This window comes from Callorhinus ursinus, unplaced genomic scaffold (genome assembly GCF_003265705.2).
Source record: "Callorhinus ursinus isolate GAN/ISIS: 27379988/994484 unplaced genomic scaffold, GSC_fseal_2.0 scaffold2, whole genome shotgun sequence".
NCBI lineage: Eukaryota > Metazoa > Chordata > Mammalia > Carnivora > Otariidae > Callorhinus > Callorhinus ursinus.
Genome location: NW_027397064.1, coordinates 83,103,975 through 83,127,639, shown reverse-complemented (window position 1 = coordinate 83,127,639; position 23,665 = coordinate 83,103,975). Strand labels below are relative to the sequence as shown.

At 35.9% G+C, this 23,665-nt stretch overlaps 1 protein-coding gene across 5 annotated transcripts in view; it reads right to left on the bottom strand.

The window, feature by feature from the left end:
* The window catches only part of GTDC1 (glycosyltransferase like domain containing 1), a 373,244-nt gene extending 352,850 nt beyond the window's left edge, over positions 1-20,394 (bottom strand). Inside the window, exon 1 of one of the 5 annotated variants that reach the window (XM_073884347.1) lies at positions 20,343-20,394. The gene's annotated coding sequence lies outside the window, so the exon portion shown is untranslated. The remainder of the gene's footprint in view (positions 1-20,342) is intronic. The other 4 variants (XM_073884349.1, XM_073884362.1, XM_073884354.1 and 1 more) reach the window with 4 other exon arrangements.
* Positions 20,395-23,665: the final 3,271 nt, after the last annotated feature.

Here is a 23,665-nt window from a genome sequence, read left to right as displayed (position 1 = left end):
GGTTTTTGACTTCTGAGGTTAGGTCCTAAAAGATACTCGAGCTAACTCCTTGCCCTCTTGGATCACTCACTCTGGGTAAAGTCAGCTGCCACATCATGAGGACAAACAGTTCTATGGGGCAGTCCACATGGCCTCTTGCCAAACCACCAGAATCCACTCAACAGGGTTATGTGTGAGCCATCTTGTAGGTGAATCACCCAGGCCACTCAAATCTTCAGACGACTGCTACCCTGGGTCAATCTCAACTCTAATTCATGACAGATCAGAGCCAGAACCACTTAGGCTGCATTCTACCTCTAGCATGTTCTCTAGCTTCCTCCAAAGCTAAAAACTCCATTTCCCAGATGCATTTGCATCATGCCTTCTATGGGACCTGGATTCAAACAATCAGAAAAATCCATGTAAGACTTAGAAAACAGGAGTGAATAAGTCAAGGTGGTGACCACCTCCAGTGAGATCAAATCTTACAGTGAAGGCATTTTGTTCTTCTGAGACAATCAGCTAGATAATCTTAATTAAATGATCCCTAGTATCACAGGTTCCCAAGTAGCAAGTGACAGTGGATTTTCTACTAAAACAGTGTAACTGGATGTTTCCCTTGGCTTATGCTGTTCCTAGCTTATTAATAGTCAAGGTTAGTTCCTTGGCACTTTTGTTAATTGAGTGTAACATATCCCTTTTTGCTTAAACTAGCTAGCTGTCTTCAACTTAAATTGTTGCCTACAACTAAGAACCCACTTTATCATATACAAATTCTCCTGTCTCATAACGCTTTCACTCCTCTTTCGTAATTCACCCTCTTCTGTTCCATTACTAATCCCTCTGCCTGTGCACTGAACCCTATCCATTCATGCCTTTCCTAAAAACTCGTTCCATCATTCTCCTTTTCCTCTACCTTCAATCTTTTTCTCTCCACTGGTTCCTTCTCCTTCATGATTAGCACACTTCTTTCAACACTACCAACTATCCTGCCAAGATTCATAAAACAACAACATAGACCCACTGCCTTCACTTGAACTTCCAAGCAATGCTCATACTACCACAATGTGGCTTCCTTAGCCGTCACTCTACTGAAATGGCCATTGCTAAAGTTTGCTAATCATGACCTATTTTCACTCCTCACTCTGCTAGACTGTGGCATTTGGCAGTCCTGCCCACCATGCCTCCTTGAAACTCCCTCCCATTGGTTTCTAGGATGCCACCATCTAGCAGCTCTCCTCCAGCCTATGGGGTGTGTTCCCTATTTTAACCTGGCTCCTTTTCTAGGAAATCCCTAGAGCTTCATCCTTAGGGATATTATGGTTTCATTCTGTCCTTGACTTCAAGATTTCAATTATCATCTCTATATTCATTGATCACTCCCAAACCCAAACCTTTCTCATAGCTCTCTTCATACTATAAACTTACACTTCTGTCTGCCTATTAGATGCATCTAGTTTTATCATTTATTGCAAAATATCATAAAACCCTCCGTAACCTAAGAGGACGAATTTAAAAGCAGTTTATATACTATAACTGTGCTAATACTGTAACCACTAGCCACATGTGGCTGTTGGACACTTGAAATGTGGCTAGTCTGAACTGAAATGTGCTGTTAAGTGGAAATATACACAATAGATTTCAAAGACTTACTGCAAAAATAAGAATGTAAAATAGCTCAATAATTTTATATTGGTTACATGTTGAAATGATAAGAATTTAGATATCTAAGGTTAAGTAAAATATATTAACAAAATTAACTGAATTTCTTTTCATTTGTTTAATGTGGCCACTAGAAAATTTTAAATTATTGCATTACAATTCTATTGAACAATGCTGCTCTACACACACACACAAAACAACACTATAAAAAAAATACACACTATTCTCAACCAACAAGGAAAGGAAAGAGAATTGATTTTTTTTTAATATTCAATCATCCTCACATTCAAAACTTACTATTTTATCTTGATAGCTTATACATTCATCCCTACTATTTAAAAGAAAAGGCTATATCCTGGAATGAAGATTTGTTAAGGTTCCTTAAAATATATACAAACATATTTAAAATTATGATGTTAAAAATGCTAAACTATATCCTATAAAAATCAAATATAATCACAACTGTATCATAAAAATACAAATAGCTAACATCTGATAGGCACTATGCAACAATGTTATATAATTTAATTATCACATCTCTAAACTAGATATTGTTGAACAAAGCAAGAAACCTAAGCAGAAAGAAGTTAAGTAACTTGCCCAAGGTCATGTTTTTAGGCCTCAAACCAGGCAATCTGGCTCCAGATCCCATACTCTCAATCATTACCTTTTGCTGACTCGATAGAAGTAAAATTTAAAAGAAAACAGTCTCAGATGGTTCGCAGCACTCTTAAACTTATACATTCAACTAGGATCAGGAAAAAAAAAAAGTCAAATAAAACCAAATATGAATACAAATATAAAAGCTCACAGAAAATGGAAATTTAGAAGTAAAACTAAGTGAGTGGAGGAGAGTATAAGGAAGGAATAAGGAAAGAAAACACAAGGGAATATGCTCTGAGCCCAGGATGTACAAATGAGAATTCTTCAAGAAGAAAGCATTACTCTGTGGACGTGAAAACAGTAAGGGCTTCAGAAACACCGCATGCCCACTGATGCTACACAGCAAAGGCAGAACTTGACGCATACCCATGGAACCTCCCAGAGACTCGCATGTAATTCTGCTTCACAAAGTGCAGGGGTGGGAGGTGAGGGGCAGATCTTAAACTAATGTCAATTTATAAAAAGCTAAGAGAAATAATTCATACCTGAATGAGGCTATATAGCCTATATTTTTAAGTGAAGTTTGGCATTTTTTAAAAAAACTTCCAAAATACAATGTTCACAAGGTAAGTATATAAATCAACATGTGAACAAAAATAAATAAGTAAATAGATTATATATGTCTACATGTCTCTAGAAAGATACACACACACACACACACACACACACTGATTAGGTGTGTATAAAGAAAGTATTAAGGGACCACGGCATAAGAGAAAGATTTCAGAGCCCTTGTCACTTTTTGAATTTGAATCCAGTGAATATAGTGACAATTCAAAAGTTTTTAAGCTAATCTTAAAGTCCAAAATAAAAATAAACAAAATGATGCTGAATAGGAAAAGGTAAGGAAATCAATTTATTCATATATATATATAGCTGCATAGAGGGGGTCCTTGATGATAAAAGGGCTGGGGACTTCCAGCCTCGATGAAAGACTAGCATTCTATCTTCACACATCATCATCACCCCTTCCTCCATACCTCACTATCCACCACCAGAGATACACAACAAACATGCATACACAGAGGTAATTTTAACTGCTAGACGGTGCTGTTCAAATATTCAATCTCTGAGAGCCAGAATACTTAAAAACATCCACAAAGGCAGACAGAAGCACTTAAAAAAATAAATAAATAAAGAGAATTATAGAAGCTATCAATACAGAAATATATTTTATAATTTTTTAATTTACATTTTCTTTAAAATCCATTTGAAAATCAGAGATGCAAAAGATTGGTAATATAAAGCTTCCCCAAAGCTAGAAGTCTATCACATCATTTGCTTTAAACTTGCACACCAGATCACCTATAGGCTCCAACCTAAGAGGGCAACCGTGAGTCTTTTTCTTTAGAATGTGAGGACGTTCTAGGACATCTGTCATCTCACTGACCCAGAAGTGATGCTGCTGACTGGCCAGCAGAAGAACCCATTCCTTCTTCCGTGACCAAGTGTTTTCTCTCCCAAAACTCTAAAGCTCTCGAGTCTAGCCTTCCAAAATGATGAGTAAACTTCTTTAGTCAGGAATGTAGTAAGCCCTTTCCTTTAAACAAATTGCTAGTCAGAACTTTTCACAAAATCTACCAAAAAAAAAAAAAAAGGCTCATTCGCATTAATTTTCTTTGTGTTGCCATCATTCATTGTCTTCATTTTTAATTTAATGGTATTTTTAGCCAAATGAAATGAAATACAGTCAGTTTTTCTCAATCTGTCTCAGCTCTACTCTTTATCTTCTGGGGACCCAATTCATGTGATCCTTTAACAACTATTTATTTCACACCAAACTAGATATCTCCCTAAAGCTTACCAATCTAGCCTCCGGGCATATTTCTTAAATAAAAGCAGTAGATCTTTGTAAACCTAAAATTTGCATACTAAAGGAACAAATCAACTATCAAAAGACCTAGTAGTATATAGCAGTTGCTCACCTCCAAGCAGAGTTTAAAATTCATTTCAACTTATTATTTTTTTAAAGAAATAGCTATTGACTTTTTCGCTTTGCAAAATACTGTGTTTAATGGCCTGGTTAAATTAGAGGTGATAGTGTGAAGCAAATGTTTTAAATTGGTAAATTCTAAACCTTTCAATAAAAGTACATCAGTCAGAAGTTTTAATAAGACTCAGCGGGAAAGAGAAGAATGAACAGTCTGTAGGTATCAAAAGGGGGTGATAGGCAATGATAACCTTAATCATTTGCATAGGGATTTATAATTTCATTGCTTAAAGGTTAATGAAATTATGTGGTATTTTGCCCACTCTTATCCAGTAAATGATTTCTTGCCTCGGTTTGTATATATTGATCGACTAAATCATGTAACAGAAGAAATGACTTTTTACCAATTAATCTACTGCATTTTTACTTATGTACTCCTGGGTGCAAAACTATCATTATCTGTTCTAACCAACAGCCCTAAAATAAAAACATAAGGTTTCCAACAGCATCTCAGAAAAAAGAACAAACTTGGGCGCCTGGGTGGCTCAGTTGGTTAAGCCACTGCCTTCGGCTCAGGTCATGATCCTGGAGTCCCAGGATCGAGTCCCGCATCGGGCTCCCTGCTCGGCAGGGAGTCTGCTTCTCCCTCTGACCCTCTCCCCTCTCATGTGCTCTCTCTCTCTCTCTCATTCTTTCTCTCAAATAAATAAATAAAATCTTTAAAAAAAAAAAAGAAAGAAAAAAGAACAAACTCATAATCAGAATTCTAGAAGTCCAATAAGTTGCTAGAGTGATTGCCTTTTTAAAAATTAGATTACATCCCTTTACCAACTTTATACTTCAACTACTGCTAAATAGTTGCTTCTGCCAAATGTTAACATAAAGTCTACCCTAGAGATTAATGAAGGCATTGAGAACACATTATTTGACAGTGAAACTAGATGGAAAAATGCAAACAATACACACAAATAATTAGAATAGGTAAAATAATAAAAGATTCTAGGCTGAAGCAATTGTTTTAAAACATCGCAGGGCAAAAACAACACACTAGTGTGGCCTTGCATCACTGAGCACCCAGGAGGAGGTGTTCAAGGCCAGCGCTTTGCTTGGTACCTAGTTCTAATGGAAAACTGCAGAGTCTGGCTTTAGGCAGGGTCGTGTTTCTTACTCAGGCTGCACATCAGAATCACCTGGAGGGCTTACAAAATAATAATAAAACAAAAATAAAAAAGCTGATATTTAGGTTCTACAACCAAAGACTCTAGTTTCATCGGCAATTTTTAGAAGCTCCCTGTGATTTCTTATTGTCCAGCTAGGATGGAGAAATATAGCTATAGAGCAGTGGGTCTCAAAGTGTGGTCCCTGGACTAGCAGCAGCTGGGAACTTGTTAGAAATGCAAATTCTCAGGTCCCACCCCAGACCTACTGAACTGGAAACTCCAGGCTGGGGCTCGGCAATCCGTATTTTGAGGAGACTTCAGGGGATTCTGATGTACACTAATGTTTGAAAACACTGCTTTACACTTGATCTTAGCCAAAAGGCAGAGGAGCATTTGAAAACATACTGCTGTAGAGTAAGAAAAACGTGGGTTTCAATCCTTTCTCCACAATTTACCGGCTATATGACCCTTGGTCAGCTCTCTAAACCTTACTTGCCTCACTTGCAAAAGAACGAGTTAGTTAACATTTGCTAAACATGCATTATGTACCAGAGAATGTGCTAATAAGCATTTTACATACATTACATAATTTAACCCTTCCAACAAGCCTAACAGGTAGATATCAATATCATTTAAACCCAAATATTATGAAATTTGTCCAAGATTACAAAGTAAGTAGAATCAGATTTAACTCATTTTTCAAATCCAAAATCACTGCTCTTCCCTTATTTCACAAAATATGCTCGCCCTCCCTCCCTCCCTTTCTTCCTTTCTTCCTTCCTTCTCTGTTTCCTTCCTTCATTTCTTCCTCTCTTCCCTACTATCTTCCCTCCTTCCTTCCTTTGCCCCTGTATGTCTCTATCTGTCCTCACTTTCTTTGGGAGTTAATTCTCCTATTGTAAAGCTAGAGATTAACTAGCCTGTACAGTTTTACTGAGTGATTACAAAGTACTTAGCATTCTGCCATATGCCGGAAATGAACAACTTAAAATTTTTAAAACTTAAAAATCATAGTAATGAAGTTACAAACTAGATGGAGACACACATTTTGCAAAACATAGGAACACATATGACTTAATTCTAAACTGGTGAGTCAAAAACAGAAGTAACTCAGGAGTTCATGAGATTGGAGCTCAGTCCAAGGCATGAGACCAAAGGAAGTATGGCTTATCCTGAAACAGGGTGAAAATCTGTCCTGCACAGGGGGAGCAACAAGGGTTATAAAACAGTAGAAAACAAAGCTAAGTAAGCTAAATGGATCCAGATTGTGACTTAGAGTAAGAAGAATTTAACTTTAGCATAGTAAAAATATAGTTTTTCACAGAATATTTTGGATGCACTGATAGTAAAAAGGTAAAATTAAAGTCAAATCACAGGTCCTTATTCTAGAGAAGAAAAAAAAAAGAATCGACCTAGGATTATACGGAGAAAAAACAGGAGAAAAAGTCATTTCTTTTGCTAAGTGTCATGATCCACTCTTTACTACTGATAGTATGTTCCATAGGCTATTCGTATGCATTACACAGTATTTTCAATCACTCAGTAATCCAGCCAACACTGACTGATCACATTAGTTAAACACCAAAGGATGAATAGATAAATAAGATACCAACCCAGGGCACATGGAGTATTTATGTAGGAAGCAGACTGCCAAATGTTGTATGCAACATTTACATGAAGTTATTAGGAATTCCAAAGGCCACTCTAGACAGACCGATTCTTAGAAATGACTTCTGTGAAATTCCTGAAAGTCAATGAGGTATAAGCTAGCCCAAAATGTTCCACACACAACATGTAAGAGTACTTTGTTTATGCTAGCCCCACAGCCATCAGTTCACAAGTGGAGCATCCCCAGTTCCATCGACATTTAGGCTTACTTATGGCTAAGAAAATCATGCAAATATAAAATTCAGAGGTTACACTTTTTGACATTTATATCGTTCATTTCATTTTTTTGCTTAAGAACTAATGAATCACGATGCTCAGAAACCCCCTGGAAGATTCTATGGATGTATTAATGAAGGAAAATGTGAGGCACACAGAGCTGACTGAATTCACCAGCACCTCTACTTCCCAACTCTGTCAACTCTGTCAATGATAGTCCAGTGCTGTACAACACCTTCTTTAGTTCCCCATAATCTGACAATTGCATAATGCCTGTTTGTTTCTAAAAAGCTAAAAAGATGCTGCAGTTAGTTTTGCTCAGAATACATGTGAACTGAATTTGCTATACTAGAAATTATAGCATTTTTCAAACTAAATATATTTAAGAACAGTAATGCATCTTAGTGAAGTTGTTTATTAATAACTTACATAATCAAAAGAACTGAATTCCTGAGTTAAAAGTTACTTGAAAGGTCACCTGGTAAAACACTACTTTTTAAATTTTTATTTCTCTCTCTCTTTCATATAGATAGATAGATAGATAGATATTTGGTAAAACACCAGCTTTTAACACACATACTACCTAGAACAGATACAGTGTTGGAATTAAAACAATGGTATGGGGGCACCTGGCTGGCTCAGTCCATGGAGCATGCAACTGATCTCAGTTGGGGTCATGAGTAGAGCACCACACTGACTTTACTTAAAAAAATAAAGAAATAGAAAATAAAACAATGGTATGAAAAAACCTCCGAGTGCTTTGAGTAATAAATGTCCTTGGCCCCAATATGTCCAAATTCTTATACATGACTGTATTTTACTAAAATTCAATCACCTGTCATCTCATTTTTTAATAATATAAACTCTCCATGACAATGTGGTAGGACTAAAATATTGGGACTTGAGAGTAGTTCCATTTCAATAAAAGTGGTCAGTATAAAATCATCTTTTAAAATATTCAGACCATGCCATCCAGATATCCACATGCACTTGGATTTATAAGCATTAAAGAACTTGTTTAGATTTACTGAAGCTATACCTGCTGTCAAGAAACAAAAAAGTTGTGAAGGTTGATCAAAAACAACTTTGCCTCAAGTATCATGTTAATGTTTTCGACTAACGCTGTCCTAAAAGTTAACAGTCAATGTAATGCAAAGGTTTCTCTTTATTTCTATATTTAAATCATCACAGGTTTGATCAAGCATGCAAATCCCTTTAGGCTCAGGGTTCCCATCAAAATGTCTTATAGGAACATTAAAAATTGAGTGGGCATAAACAACTCCAACAGTGCGGAGCTCATGACAGCATTGCTGTGATCTTTGTGTTTCATGTGCAACAAAACTGGAGAAGTTTGCAAGGGAATAGAAGCAACTAATTACTGTCTTTTGCTTGAGGGCAGGTGTGCTGTTCTCTACAGGTGTCTGGACTGCAGCACTCAGCCTACTGCACTGCCTCTTAAAGACATTCACTGTAACAACTTGCTGAAGCCCTGCAAAATACCTCCTAGAATACCAAACGGTTGGGTGTTCAGGAAGAAACACGTTGTGACTTCTTAAAGATATCACGAAGGAGAAAGCAGTTGGAGAGGCTTTAGCAGTTTATGAAAGAATAGTGTAAGACAGTATAAAAGTAAGTAATATCAGATTTTATCTATCACGTGCACACATTAAACAAAGATACCAATTTGTCTTAAGGAGTACAGAAAGTTTTTCAATGAAAAGTGTTACTTTCTAAAGAGGAAATAAAAAAGAAAAAACTAAATAATAATGCCACGTCGATCCATCTTTTTTCATTCGTGAAAGACAGTGATCAATGCTGGGTATGCAATTTAAGAAGGACCAAAAAAGGATCTGAGAAATTATCCACTATGGGAACTTAGCAAACAAAATAGTTTTTAGCAAACAAAATAGTTGATGATAGAAAGGTAAGTATACCATAAACATGAGATGCCATTTATAGGATTAATGTTCCTTAAGCTCTTTCCCATAATTGTTGGAAAGAAGTATGCTTAATAACGAAGAAACATATAAACCAGAGACAACCCCTGCTTTGTTACTTGCTAACCGCGTGATCTTGCACAAGAAACTTAGCTTTTCTGTGCCCCAATTTCCTCATCTCATGATAAAAAAGACCCACCTCATCAAGGATGAGTGTCAAGGCTAACATTCTTAGGCAATGAAACTGCTCAGAATAAGAAAATTCCTATAAATGATAATATAAGGTTTTTACCAATTATTTTCATCCAAAATTCCAGTGTTTTTCTTTAACCAAATGAAATCAAGACAGTATTTCAAATCACCATTAATACTAAGCATCAACTGTGTAACCAAAACATCACTGGTCTTTAAGAAAAAATAACAAAAGCAAGAGTTAAAAATGTTACAGACTATTCTCAAAGGAACCAAAAGGGAAGAAAATTTGAAAGCAAAATGTGTACAAAGTACACAAAAACAACATAGTATTTCCAAAATTAAGAATGATTAGGCCCATGGGAATGATCAGAATATAACCGAAGAAATATCCCTCCCACTCTGAGCAGACTATTACATCAGACTCTTATTTCTTCATATCTGGACAATGCAATAATCTTCTATTCTCTCTTCCTTTTTAATTCCTCTTCCTCCTATTCATCCTCCAGTTTTCAATGCCGTCCCAACCACCATGAATGTTAAGAACTGACCTGCTGAGCTTTCTTTAACAGAGACCTAATTATCTCGCTCTGCTACCCACAGATCTATTGTAGGGGAGGCAGGCACATAGATAATTAAAGAGGTGTGTGTGTGTGCATGCACGAGCGTGCACATACACATATATGCATGTGTGTGCATGCACAAAGTACTAAGAGAGGATAAAACATAGGTGGATTCATTTTGCCTATCATAAGTCAAGGAAGGCTTCATACAGCTAACAATAGCTGGGTGGAATAGTGATAGAGAGGTACAAAATAAATTCAAAGCTCCAGGTGATGAACATCTAATCTACGTTGTACCAACTGTGTACCACACTCTCCTCATGTGGCTCTAGATGTCCTCATTCTCTAAACACAGTGGACACTCTGCTGTCACCTGGCCTCTGCCCTCTGCCTTGAATTCCTTTCTCATCTTCCCCATCTTTAAAGTTTTAAAAACATGATACCCATATAGATCCATGCATTCCACTTCTACTTATGTTTTTTAAGGGGGGGGGGGAGAGGAAAAGGGAGAGGGAGAGAAAGAATCTTAAGCAGGCTCCATGCCCAGCACAGAGCCTGAGACACAGGGTTCAATCTCACAACCCTGAGATCATGACCTGAGCCGAAATCAAGAGTCAAACACTTAACCAACTGAGCCACCCAGGTGCCTCTCTACTTATTTTTTTTAGACAGTTAAAAATCAGTGGCATCCCAGGGCGCCTGGGTGGCTCAGTTGGTTAAGTGTCTGCCTTCGGCTCAGGTCATGATCCCAGAATCCCCAGAAGGAGCCCCGCATGGGGCTCCTTGCTCAGCAGAGAGCCTCCTTCTCCCTCTCCCTCTGCTGCTACCTCTGCTTCTGCTCTCACTCTCTCCCTCTCTGCCAAATAAATAAATAAAATATTTTTTAAAAAATCAATGGCATCCCAACCACCATGAATGTTCAGAACTGAGAAAGACAAAGTTAATTCCTTCAAAATTTCTGAAGGAGAGGGATTTGCTATATAAAATGTAATCATTCAGGCAAAAATATCAATCAAGTGAGAAAACTGAAAAAAGATTATTTTTCTCTCACATAATCTTTCTCAGGAAACTACTACAGGATATATAGCACAACAATATAAGATTAAGACAAGAAAGAAAACAATATGAGATTCAGGAAAAGCTAAAGGGAGTGCCTAGTTTAACAGCAAAGAAAAAGCTCAGGAAGAGAGCAGATCTAGAAAATGAGATGGAAGGAGAACAGAAATCTCCTGGAAGAATATATTCAAGAAAAAAATTGAAAGAAGTATCTGATGTGCTTCATTTTATGGAAAGTCAGAGTAAGAAGCTCCTAGAAGATATAGAAAGAAATAACAGTGACAAAGAAATTACATAGGAAAAAACGAGGCATTTGTAACTTCACAAAAAACAAAAAACTCGAAGTGAACTTTTTCATCAGAGCGCATTACAGTGTTCAGTTATAAATATCAGCACGGTATAATAATGTAACACTAAAAATAAGTTAGCCAAAAGTTGTAACCTAACAATATTGGGAATATGCAGAAAAGAGATGGCAGTATAAAGGTGAAAAATCATCCTCAAAGACCATAATATAAAGTCAACAAACCATATCTAAAATAAATGAATCAAAAGGTAGCAATGTGTGTGTATGTAATGTAGCAATATGCAGAAACAGGGGCGCCTGGGTGGCTCAGTCGGTTAAGCATCTGCTTTTGGCTCAGGTCATGATCCCAGAGTCCTGGGATGGAGCCCCGCATTGGGCTCCCTGCTCGGCGGGAAGCCTGCTTCTCCCTCTCCCAATCCCCTTGCTTGTGTTCCCTCTCTCGCTGTGTCTCTCTTTCTCAAATCAATAAATAAAATCTAAAAAAAAAGAAAAGAAACAGATGAAGGGTTAAAAATGGTTGCCTCTGGAGAAGAGGACTGGAAAGAATGGGTAAGAAACCACTGTATTTTCTAATAGGCCTTTTACAACACTTAGAATTTTAGACTAGGTAAATGTTATTAGTTTGACAAAATAGGAAGTAATTTAAAAGAAAGAATCAGCCATGTTCACAAGAATATTTTTGACAGTGTTTTTCATAATAGTAAAAGGCAGAAAGAATCTAAGTCTTCAATAATAAGTGACTGGTTAAATAAATTACATTATATCTATACAGTAGTTAAATGACTAGTCATTTAAAATTATGGTGCAGAAAAATATTTAATGACATGGAGAAATGTTCAAAATGAAAAACGACAATTCAAAATACAGTTAAAAAATTTAAAAATGGAATACCAGGGGTGCCTTGGTGGCTCAGTTGGTTAAGCATCTGCCTTCAGCTCAGGTCATGATCCCAGGGTCCTGGGGCCAAGCCCAGCATCGGGCTGGCTCCCTGCCTGGCCGGGAGCCTGCTTCTCCGTCTCCCTCTGCTGCTCCCCCTGCTTGTGCTCTCTCCCTCTCTCTCTTTCAAATAAATAGGTGAGATCTTAAATAAATAATAAAATAAAATGAAATAAAATAGAATAAAAAGTGGAATACCTATGAAAACATTAATGGTAATTTTAGAATTTTTTTTCTCAATGCTTCTCTGATTTTCCAAATTTTCTAAAGTAAATAGCAACTTTGTAAATGGAAAAAAAACCCACAAATATAAATTTTAAAATAACTCAACATTCCATTTTAAATAATGTCACTTCATGAAGTCTCCCCTGAATTAATCTTTCCCTCCCCCTGTATTTTCTGTGTGCCACCATTAGAACGTTAATGCAATCTGATTTGTAACACAGGTAATTACTTATGTCTGTTCTCCCATTGGAGAACCTGCTGAAGAGAGGACCATTTGTAAGCCATTACAGTACAGGTTGAGTGGAATATGTCTAGGCTTCTTAAGACAATCCCCCTAAAATGAGGAAATCTTAAAAATGGTCTGAGCATTACCTTAAAAAAACAAAAAGGACTGATGGACTAATTTTCTTTTTCTTTTTTTTTTTTTAAAGATTTATTTATTTTTTTGAGAGAATGAGAATCAGAGAGAGAGAGTACATGAGAGCGGGGAGGGTTAGAGGGAGAAGCAGGCCCCTTGCCGAGCAGGGAGCCCGATGTGGGACCCGATCCCGGGACTCCAGGATCATGACCTGAGCCGAAGGCAGTCGCTTAACCAACTGAGCCACCCAGGCGCCCTGGACTAATTTTCAGAAGGATAATAATCATATAAAATATAAGTTCTCAGGTTGGTGGCTCTTATCACATTGCTGTTTATACTACCCTCTCTCACATACATTGTCTCTCAGATTGACTTTTTGACAAAAGCATTCTGTTTTGTTTTGTTTTATCTAAAGGCTTTCAGTGAGGCAGTGTTTAAATGTAGATCCTCAGGGTTTCTTAACAGATCCATATTTATCACTCCAAAATGCCAATTACTTAAGGATTTGATTTAGAACATCAGTTACCCAAATGTTACTATAATAAATTAAAATTAGGATTATTTCTTTATGTGAGTATATGTTTCCAAATTAAGCAGAAATTTAATTATGTTTGGGGGAGCAAATATGAAAAAACATTCATAAGGTTTGGCTTTTATTTAGAACTAGTTTCAAAATGACTAATAAATGAAGCAGCACAAATTCTACAAACAAAAACCTTTCTGGGTAAAACCAGAAAATTCCACTCATTCTATTATGCAAAGGATTTTTAACTCTGTCCTATATAAAGGAGTCAATATCCAGAACATTTGACAAAAAGTCATAAAACCATTCTAATATTTCATCCTGGTAGAACTATTTTCTCCATGAGATCAACCACTACTTTTCAGCATGCTTTTGAATAGGTTATGTATGAGTAAGAGGAGACACAAAGAACAGAATGTTATGAAGTAAAGAGCTATTTTATCCACCCTCATCCTCCCATCCCCAGAGGTCTGAGCGAGAGGGCATAAGGACAAGGCAAATGGCCTTCTACAGAGCAAGGTTAAACTGTCTATTGAGTGACAACTGTGGAATAAGGAAGGAATTAAATTCTAATGACAAAAGAATCTGTAGACTTACATTTCGTAAACTGTATCAACTTTTAAAAACAAACAAGACTATTTTAACTACAGAAAAATAAAGGATAATTTGCTTTAAAAAAAACGTGGCAGGAGTTTATTTTATATTTTAAATTATATGCAATAAAGATATAAGTTATTACAGAGAGGATACAGGCAGAAAAACTTAAAACCAAAAATGTCATGAATAATACCAACTGAACTTTGAGCAACTCAAAAATTGTAATGTATTAAAACATTTTACAAGAAATCAACTTACCATCAATTTTTCAAGAACACACCTGCAGTAAGCAAAACACGCTACTAAGAATTCCAGAAAATGCAGACCAATCTACAATAGAGAAAGCAGATCAGCAATTGCCAGGGACTAGAGATGGGGGTGAGTGGTTGACTTCAAGAGGGCATGAGGGAACTTTCTGGGTTGACAGAAATGTTCTAAATAATAATTGTAGTTATAATTACACAGCTATATACTTTTGTCAAAACTCAAAACACTGCCCACTTAAAATGTATAGTTCACTGTAAGTAAATTATACCTAAACAAAATTGATATAAAAAATACACTCATAACAGGTGATCATGGCTGACAATCACTCCAGTTACATAAAGACTTTTTTATTGTAAGTTACTGTGTTTCTGACACACAAGGTTAAAGATACCATTGGTAAAAACTAGCTGAGTGATAGTATTAGTTTACAGTTACCAGTCATAATAACTTATTATGACCTCAAGGCACTTCCACCCACACTGTACTCACTACATATTACTTTATATTACTGGTTACGTTTTTTTTTTCCTACTGATTTAGTGTTGAGGCAAAAGAAAAGAAAGAAAAAAGAAAACAGTAGCATCCTCCAAGATCTACGTCAATTCTTTTCATTGAAATATTAATACACTGATTTACACCAGGAAATATTTCAGACAAGTAGCTTTTCTTTCTTAATACTAAAAAAGCAACGTTTTTGAAAAAATATAGAACAGCTATCTTGATTTCTCACACTGTACAGTGATACTTTAGGTGATTAATAGAGACTTTTCATAATTATACTTAAACAATTATTTCATATTTGAAGAAAGTAAAATTATTTAATAGGTATTAAATACCCAATATGAACTTATAAAATAATCTACTGCATGAAAGTACATTTTTAAAGTGGAAATATGATAATTTTATTTCTTTCCATTGTTCAGTGTTTCCATCGTATACAAATTTTACTAAAATGTTTATCAATGTATCAATTTTTAAAATATAACATGACCTATCTCACACTTAATAAGAGAAATTGGTTTAAGATAACTTACTTCACAAATCTTAACAAAAAAACATGTAAGCAGTTTACTATTATTTTAAAAAATTAATTACACAGTAACACAGTAATCAAGACAGTGTGGTACTGGCGAAAGAACAGACAAACAGATCAAAGGAACAGAATAGAGAGCCCAGAAATAGACCTACACAAATATAGTCAACTGATCTTTGACAAAGGAACAAAGGCAATTCGAATAAAGATAGGTTTTTCAACAGATGGTGATGGAACAACTGGACATCTATATGCAAAAAAACTTGAATCTAGATACAGACCTTATACCATTCACATAAAACAACTCAAAACAGATCACAGATCTAAATGCAAAATGCAAAACTATAAAACACCTAAAATATAGTATATGAGAAAATTTAGATGACCTTGGTTTGGCCATGACTTTTTAGATACAAAACCAAAGGCACAATCATGGGGCTGGGGGGGGGGGTTGTTGATTAGGTTGAACTTCATTAAAATTAAATACTTCTGCTCTTCAAAAAACACTGTCAATAAAATAAGAAGACAACCCACAAAATGGGAGGAAATATTTGCAAAAGACATATATGATAAAGGGCTCATTCAAAGTATACAAAGAACTCTTAAAACTCAACAAAAAGTAAACAAACAACCCACCATAAAAGTAAGCCAAAGTTTCTCAACAGATATCTCACCAAAGATGATACACAGATGACAAGCAAAAAGCATATGAAAATGATCAATATCATATGTCATGAGGGAACTGTAAATTAAAACAACAATGAAATACCACTACACACCTCTTAGAATGGCTAAAATCCAAAACACTGACTACACCAAATACTGAAGAGGATGTGGAGCAAGAGGAACTCTCATTCATTTTTAGTGGGACTACAAAATGGTACAGTCACTTTGGAAGACTGGCAATTTCCTACAAAATGAAAATTAAACATACTCTTACCACACAATCCAGCAATCATACTCCACAGTATTCATTTCCATGAGTTGAAAACTTATGTCCACAAAAACCTGCACATAAATGTGTACAGCAGTATTATTCAGAATTGCCAAAACTTGGAAGTAGCCAAGATGTCCTTCAAAAGGTGACTGGATAAACAAACTGAGGTACATCACACAATGGATTATTATTCAGCATTAAAAAGAAATGAGCTCTCAAGCCATGAAAAGCCATGCTCATTGCCAAGTAAAAGAAGCCAATATGAAAAGGCTATATACTATATGATTCCAATTATATGACATTCTAGAAAAGGCAAAACTATAGAGACAGTAAAAAAATCAGCGGTTGCCAGGGGTTCTGATGGGTTCTATGGGAGAGAGGGAGGGAGAAAGGCATGAAAAGGTGAATCACAGGGAAAACTGAGGACTTCTGTTAATAATGATTGTCAGTGTTGGCTCATAGATTGCAACAAACATACCACTCTGGTAGGGATTTGTTGGTGGGGTAGGTTTTGGAGGTAGTAAAGACTTCCTTACTTTCTATTCAAATTTGCTGTGAACCTAAAACTGCTCTTAAAAATTCAAGTCTATTATTTTTGTAATTAATTACATAAAAAAAAGTTCTTTCCAAAATAAGGTCCAGATCTTGTACGTACAGTTTAATATGGAAATGTAATGCAATGGCTTTCCTGCTCATACAACCTAAAGGATCCACTTTTTCTTTAAACCATGTCAGATCCTTTCAAGAGTATCTTTCTTCGAGAGAAGTTTATGGGTTTTGCTTTTATGAGAAATTCAACAAGCTTCTCATATTGAGAAACAGTTCTTATTGTCAAAATCTTAAGTTTTACAATAACAGCTTCACTTTTACAAAGATGGTTTCAAAAGATTATGCTCTCAATGCCAAGAAAGAAACATTCACCAATACGTGTCAACTCCAGGGTTTTACCGTATTATACATAATTGATTTCTTCATTCAATCTCTTGGCATTTATTGCTTTTCTTTCCCAATATATGAAAAAATTCATGCTTACAAGCCTCTCATTACAAAAAAGAAAGTATTAAGAAGCTAAAAGCTCAAAAGAAATGTATTAAATATTAACAAGTTTAATTTAGACATCTAATTTTAAATCTTAATATTTTCTAAGAAACCACCCAAAATCCTTGATGATGATATTTTTAAAGTTTGACTAAGAGCTGTATCATTTAAAAAACAATCAAAATTTATAGGGGGGAGATGGGTAAAAGAACATAAAAAGTCAGCAACATAATCATGTTTGAGCAATGGTATAGTCTTAAATTCTTCAAAGATATGATAATTTAGGTGATCTATAAAAAGGAAGCCAGGACTTAAAAGTATACAAAAACTATACAGAAAAGTATAAAAAAAGACATTAAAACCATCTTGGTAAGAGACTTTTATTAAAGCAGAAATTCGCTTTCAAAAAATGCAAATCAATGTTTTTTAGTAATTACATATTTTTAATTTTTATTTTTTAGTAACTATTATATGTGATGTTCTGTGACACTTTCCTGCCTCCAAATGACTTACAGTCTCAAAGAGAAGACACAATGAACACAAGAGAAATCATTATTAGTCACAAGTGATAAATGATTAGTTGAGAGAAGCATGGGAAATAAAAATTATGGTTATCTTTAGCCTTAATAATCTGGGAGAATGCAAGAAAGATAAACAATTCATTTTGGACGCAAATTGTGAGGTACTATTAATATCTGGTAAACACCTTCAGAAACCAATGCCAAGCTGCTAATCTAAAAATTATTAGAATATGGAAGGACGGATATTAACTAAACTGATTGTGGTAATTATTTCATAATATATGTAAGTCAAGTCACCTTAAACTTCTACAGTGCTGTTTATCAATTATATCTCAATAAAACTGAAAGAAGGGCGCCTGGGTGGCTCAGTTGGTTAAGCGACTGCCTTCGGCTCAGGTCATGATCCTGGAGTCCCGGGATCGAGTCCCGCATCGGGCTCCCTGCTCGGCAGGGAGTCTGCTTCTCCCTCTGACCCTCTTCCCTCTCGTGCTCTCTATCTCTCATTCTCTCTCTCAAATAAATAAATAAAATCTTCAAAAAAAATAAATAAAAAAATAAAACTGAAAGAAGAACACATGCAAAAATCATTAGAAGAGAGGTGAAGATTAAAGACATTGGGTTAGATGAAGTCACTCGAAAAGAGAAAACTAAGCTAGAGAAAACAGACTAAAAACAGGGCTTTGGAAAAGCTGATTTTAGGAGTAGGTAGCTAAAGAGTGTGGGGAGGTTTAAAGGGGGAGGTGGACGGGGGAGGAGAGGGAGAGCTAGCACAGATGTGAGCCAACAAAGCAGTTAAAAAACTAAGAAACATTACAGCAGGAAGTACTGTTATGTAGTCTACTCCAGAAACAAACTAAAAATAAAAAAAAAAAAACTAAAAGAACAAAAAATAATGAATACCTCATCATCAATGAAACAAAGTCATAGCCACAACCACAAACCACAAACTATCACAAAAAAAAAAAAAAAAATCACTGTATTAGGTGATATCTGGAATCAAAATGAGGAGTAATGCTGAGAACCAAACCACACCTCCTCAGATCTCAGGCAGAAAAGAGATTTCCCTAAAGCTGGAACAGTTCTAAAGCCCAGTCAAAGAAACTCTGTTTAGGGTAATGATGTTTCAGCATCTACGTAGGATAAGACAGGTCATGTCTACAACCACAGAAGGACAGAGGAAAACCCAACAAGATTTTGCATTATCAATGATCCAGCTTCTTTGCTCAGACAGGCTGCCAGATGGAGATAGAAAAGAAGGTAAACAGTAATCACCAAACCATTTATTACAGACACTCCTGTGACTCACAGGACTACAGAGCCACACTGACCTTCACAGTACTGCAAACTGAGGTGAGACATGTCCCTGGAGCATATGACACACACATTTTTTTCAAGCAATACCTGGTCTCAATGGACTTGAACCTACTAAAAAAAGAGTAAGAAGTAAAAAGGAATCAGCAAAGAATTTATATAGAACGATCAAGGACGGATGGAAGGAAATAGGGAAATGTCAGCCAAAGAAACTGTCTTAAGAAACAGAGGAGGTACTCACAAATTATTTTTCTACAGTCTTAAAAAAATTACAGAGAATATGAGGTACTTCAAAGAAAAAAGGCTCAAAGAAAAGTATGAAATATCTAAGAAAAGATAACAAAAGAGATGAAAAGCAAATTGATAGGGTAATGAAAAAGCTGGAGATTAAACACACACACACACACACACACACACACACACACACACACACACAGATTAAAGCCATAAAAGAAAGAACAAAAAAAACCCCAAACACTCACTACTGAAACAGGAAAAGACAGGTATGAAAACAAACAAACAAAAAAATAAAATGGAAATTTTTTAAAAGATATATAAGAAATGAGATGATCAATATAGAAGGTAAAAAAGATACAGCCTATACACACTTGACATTCTCGCAAAAGAAAACACAACAAATGGAACAGAAAAAAAAGTGATATAACAGAAGAAAATTTTTTCTTGGAATAAAATGAAATACATAAAAAAACAAAGTGTTCCTGAGGCACCTGGCTGGAGCAGTCACTTAAATGTCCGACTGCTGGCTTCAGCTCTGGTGGTGGTATTGAGTGAGACCCACACTGGGCTCCACACTCATTGCAGAGTCCACTTGAGACTCTCTCTGCTTCTCCCCCCTGAGCACTCTCTCTCCCTTTCTCTCTCTCTCTCTCAAATAAATATATCTTTTTAAAATAATGATAAAAATAAATGTGTTCCCCCAAAAACTGGATTTCAAGCAATTAATACTAAGACATTTCTATGAGGTTACAGAACTTAAGAGAAAGAATATAAATATAGGGGCGCCTGGGTGGCTCAGTCGTTAAGCATCTGCCTTCGGCTCAGGTCGATCCCAGGGTCCTGGGATCGAGCCCCGCATCGGGCTCCCTGCTCGGCAGGAAGCCTGCTTCTCCCTCTTCCACTCCCCCTGTTTGTGTTCTCTCTCTCACTGTGTCTCTCTCTGTCAAATAAATAAATAAAATCTTAAAAAAAAAAGAATATAAATATAAATGCTGTGGGTACATAGGCAGAAAAATCAAGACTGGCCTTAGACTTTTCTGTAGCAGCATTCACCATTATCTGGAGATGACAGAACAGTATCTTCAGGGTTCTAAGGGAAAAATATGATACCTAATCACACAGTGCCCAAATTGTCCACAAAGCATAAAAGCAATCTACAAACACTTCCAAATATTCAATTACTCAAGAAATGCAGCAACCATGAGCTCTTCTTGGGAAAAAAAATAGAAATACACACACACACACAGATCCCTAATAACCAAATACAGCCAGCCAAGAATGCGTGTTAGTATAAATAAGGACTAGATTTATATTTATAGGATGAAGACAGAGCAGGTCCTTTGTCCTCTGATTGAATGGGTCTTTATAAAGAAAAACCATATTAACAAAATATGATTAAAATATATGGCTGCATTAATGCCATCTTTTCTTATCAAGCGAAAGAAAAGAATCAAAAAAGTACAACATATTCTAATAGGAGAAAACCAGGGAAAATTATTCCTATGGATACCTCAAAGAAACTGGGTCCTTCCATTTCAGGTCTTCCAGAAGTAGGACTACAGAGAAGACCTCAGCAGGTGTACGAGAAGTGGCAAGTGTGACAGCCTCAGAATGCCCTGTGACATGGCCTCTGGATCCCTGCTTTTATGGACCCCACTGGATTTCGCACTGACTCTTTTTGCGAGTGACCAGATATTCCAAGGTTTTGCTGGGGCACAAATAATGAACCAATCTTTTTAAAATACACAACTAAAAGAAAATAATACTCTTACATTTAAACTAAATTAGCAATCTATTATTTTATAATCAAGTTGCATAAGCCAAAACTTTATAGGATTTTATTCTATAGGATTCGGTTTCTCAATCTACTGACCAAAGAAATTTATATTCTCCTAAAAAAATAATAATAATAATGGTACTTGTTTGGGGGCATCAGTCCCTGATAATGGAATTTCTGAGAGCCCACTTCCCAAGATAATTTGCAGTGAACAAAGAGCAGGTAATAAGCACTGAATGCTTTTAAATATAAAAGTAAAACTTAAGAGTTGTGAAAATTACTTACAAAATAGAATGCCAAGTGTTACACAACTTGACAAAGTACAAATTTAATATAACTACTAAAAATTAAGAGGGAGAAAAAAGGAAATATGTTAATTTCTTACTTTCCATTGCAGTAAATAAACTGATAGAATAATATACAGTAAAATATAATTATCCCGATCTCTTAATATTTTTCTTTCATTCAACTTTAGTGAATCACTTGGGAATTTTTTATTACAAAGGATCATTTATTTAAGAACTGTAACTCCTTTGGTTTTACTTTAATTTCTTTCACTTCTGTTAAAATCAAGTAATAGTACTTTTGTTAAACAAAAATAGTAATGTAAGATGACTCTATCCTTATAATTTTTCTCTCACTTCTGTCTAAAAATATACATATGTATGTGGGTATGTGCATGTGTGGTATGCATGCAAGGAAAGGAAAAAAAATGTCTGAAATGGTATTTCAAATTATGATTATGTGTAGTAGAATTAGGACTCTTTTTTAAGATTTTATTTATTTATTTGTCAGAGAGAGAGAGGGCACAAGCAGGGGAAACGGGAGGCAGAGGGCAGGCGCCCGTTGAGCAAGGAGCCCCATGAGGGACTGGATTCCAGGACCCCAGGATCATGACCTGTGCTGAAGGCAGACACTTAATGGACTGAGCCACCCAGGAGTCCCAAATTTTTTTTTTTTTAATTTCTTCATCACTATTATAGTTGAGTGTTTATATAGTGAGTACATAATCATTTACTGCAAATCGGTATCTTAAAAACCTGGTAGGGCAACATCACAGAAATCATGAATTTGACCCAGGAGAGAAAATCATATGTGCCCCCATATATTTCTGTATTCAATCATTTATTACTCATTTTTCAACCAGTAACTTTCTAGTACCCCATATGCAGAAGAAATAAAAGACTTCAAACTGTCTTAAGTATCTTTTTTTTTTTTTATAAGATTTTATTTATTTATTCGACAGAAAGAGACACAGCGAGAGAGGGAACACAAGCAGGGGGAGTGGGAGAGAGAGAGAGGCAGGCTCCCCGCGGAGCAGGGAGCCCGATGTGGGGCTCGATCCCAGGACTCTGGGATCATGACCTGAGCCGAAGGCAGACGCCCAACGACTGAGCCACCCAGGCGCCCCCAAACTGTCTTAAGTATCTTAAAATGTCATCCCATATTTAAAAATAGGAAGTTTGTACAGACCTACCTCGGAGATATTGCGGATTCGGTTCCAAACCACCGCAATAATGCAAATACCACAATAAAGTGAGTCAAATAAACTTTTCTTTGTTTCCTAGTACATATAAAAGTTATGTTTACACTATACTGTAGTCTACTAAGTGTGTAATATAGCATCATGTCTAAAAAAATGTACATACCTTAATTAAAAATACTTTATTGCTAAAAAATGCTAAGCGTCATCTGAGTTTTCGCCAAGCCATTATCACTGATCACAGATCACCATAACAAATACAATAATAATGAAAAAGTTTGAAATGCGGTGAGAATTACCAAAATGTGACAGAGACATGAAATGAACAAACATTGTTGGAAAAGTGGCACCAATGATGGGGTGCCACAAAACTTCAATCTGTTAAAAAAAAAAAAACACACAGTATCTGTGAAGCACAATAAAACAAAGTACTAGGCATTAGATAATTATAAAGTATATCTAAAACACATCATGTTCTAGTAAAAGCCACTGATATAAAATTTAAAGCCTGAAAGAATAAACACAACACAAACACCACCAACAAAATTTTAATCTATTCTTAGTGGACACTATAATTTTTTTTTTTTTGCAATATAGCAGATGTGACTCTTTTTTAAAAACAAGGTCATCTTATTACAACTTATAATTAAACAGAAAGCAAAATCTAAATAAATAAAAATGGCATCTCAATACAATGGCAGAGGGTTTGAACGCTTCTACTTAGAAAAGGGACTATACTTCCCATGCTAGGAGAAACTATTCTTTCTTACTGTTTTCTTGTTATCCAATACCTTCCACTTCGGGATATTCCCTTGAGTCACCTCCCTCTGTATAGCCTACCAGTCTAATGGACTTTTTGGCATAAAGGAGACATCCTAATACCTTCTTAGCATATTTTCCCCTATGATCACATTTAACCAAATGCCACAGCTCTAATTCCTCATTTTGCAACTGTGTATTTCTTTTTAAGAAAGGATCCATAATCTCTGAGAAACAAACTGAGGGTTTTAGAGGGGAGGGGGGCGGGGGGATGGTTTAGCTGGTGATGGGTATTAAGGAGGGCACGTTCTGCATGGAGCACTGGGTGTT